Below are 1,807 nucleotides of genomic sequence, written 5' to 3'. Positions count from 1 at the left end.
AATGGGTATTTTCTTTGTTTTTCTTTGTTGATTGAGCAGATTCAATTGTACAATATATTATAGTATTATTTACATTTTTATATTTATAGTAAATTACTGGCTGTGTTGCATTACTTTTACAGTAAAAGTGTGAAAGTACAGATAATTACTGTAATTGATGTACCACAGCTCTGTACAGCTATATCACAGTACTTCCATGGGCATGGCAACTATACATTACTGTGAAATCCATGCAACTAGTAGCCAGTCATTTACTGTAAATTTACAGCCAAAATGTTTACAGTGTACCACAGACTCCCCATCCCCCCGGCCTGAAACGCCACCTTGTCTGCTTCCCTAACATAGTGACATCATTATGTAACACTCACTCTTGTACGTGGGAAATTTACTGTTGACCAATCACAACAGAGTCTAAAACCTTAATATATTTAGTTTAATAGGATGTTACCAAAACAACATTTCCACATTTGCGAGCATGAAAACGGCATGTTCTGCCATTTTTGCATTAAAATTGCAAAGAATATCTAGCCTAATAAATCAGTAATAATTGTTTAAAGATAGTTGACAATTATTATGTTTTGATCGTTTATGTCCCCTAAAGCCTAACATCATTGCTACTATAATAATAGAATACAACATGTATGTTATATACACTTCATATACATATTATTTAAGGAGACTTTTGGAACATTTGGAGAATTTTGTAATTTCAGTCAAAATCATCTTTTTCCCAAAAAGTGTTTTCACCTGCAAAATTGAATAGAACAATTTCAACAAAAAACAGTGTTTTATTTTTGTCTTTAGTTTAGGAAAGTGGGTTGTTCTAAGGTTAATACGTCTGGATGCTTATTGTCACAAAAAGCTGTTTATACAGTTTTGAAATATCCTGTGTAAATGAAAACCCTTTATTCTCCTCTTGACTGTGTGTTTTTAACTGTTATTATTATTTAGCATTATTGTTAGACATCTGTCTCATACAAATTCTGTGAACAGTTTCCAAACAGTCAACATTCCCAGTTTTCCCTCAGACATTGTATGCTCCTGGAATGTCCCCACTGCTACACAACACTGTTTTCCTCATAACACAACTCACAAAAAGTACCTGTTTTTGTGTGTACAAGTAGTAGTGTAAGACAGTAGACTGCTTATACAATCCTCCTCATTGCCTGTCAAGACTATTGCTCTGTTACCATGGAAACCATGTGACCAAAAAATCAGGTTACCATGGGCAGGTGCATAAGGTGCAGTAGTATGGTTTGTGCCTCAGACTCTATCCTGATGAAATCTCACTGCAATTGGAGCAGAAGTTTGACATATGCAAAAACCCTCGAAAGTGTACTTTCTGTCTTTTTTAATATCTCACATGAATCCAGGAAATTTACTTTGAATTTTCTTTTCAATTATAAGGGGTTAAATATGTGTTTCTGTATCAGGAAAGACTTGCATTGTCTGACTTGCACTAGGAGTTACAGTTATTTCATTTTCGTGCAAAAAGTGGTGTAAGAATAAGATATAGGCCAAGAATGTTACAGGTTTAAAAATATGTGTGTGTATTTGTGTGTTTTGTGCATGCTACCCTACAAGAGAGCATTTTGATGCACTGCACCAAATTTGGAACAAAAGACCTTATAGCCCAGACCACATCACTAACCCCCCCCCCCCCCCGAACCCCCAAAAGCAACTTGTAATTCAACACTAAAATACAGCATATCAAGACCAGCCCTACTTATACATCTACTTAATTATACACACAACATCTTTGCATCTTTACCAATATTTATATATAAATGGGTACATAAAAACACCA

The sequence above is a fragment of the Gymnodraco acuticeps genome, unplaced genomic scaffold, assembly GCF_902827175.1.
Source record: "Gymnodraco acuticeps unplaced genomic scaffold, fGymAcu1.1, whole genome shotgun sequence".
In the NCBI taxonomy this organism is placed as follows: Eukaryota; Metazoa; Chordata; class Actinopteri; order Perciformes; family Bathydraconidae; genus Gymnodraco; species Gymnodraco acuticeps.
Note: the sequence above shows the minus strand (reverse complement) of the source record.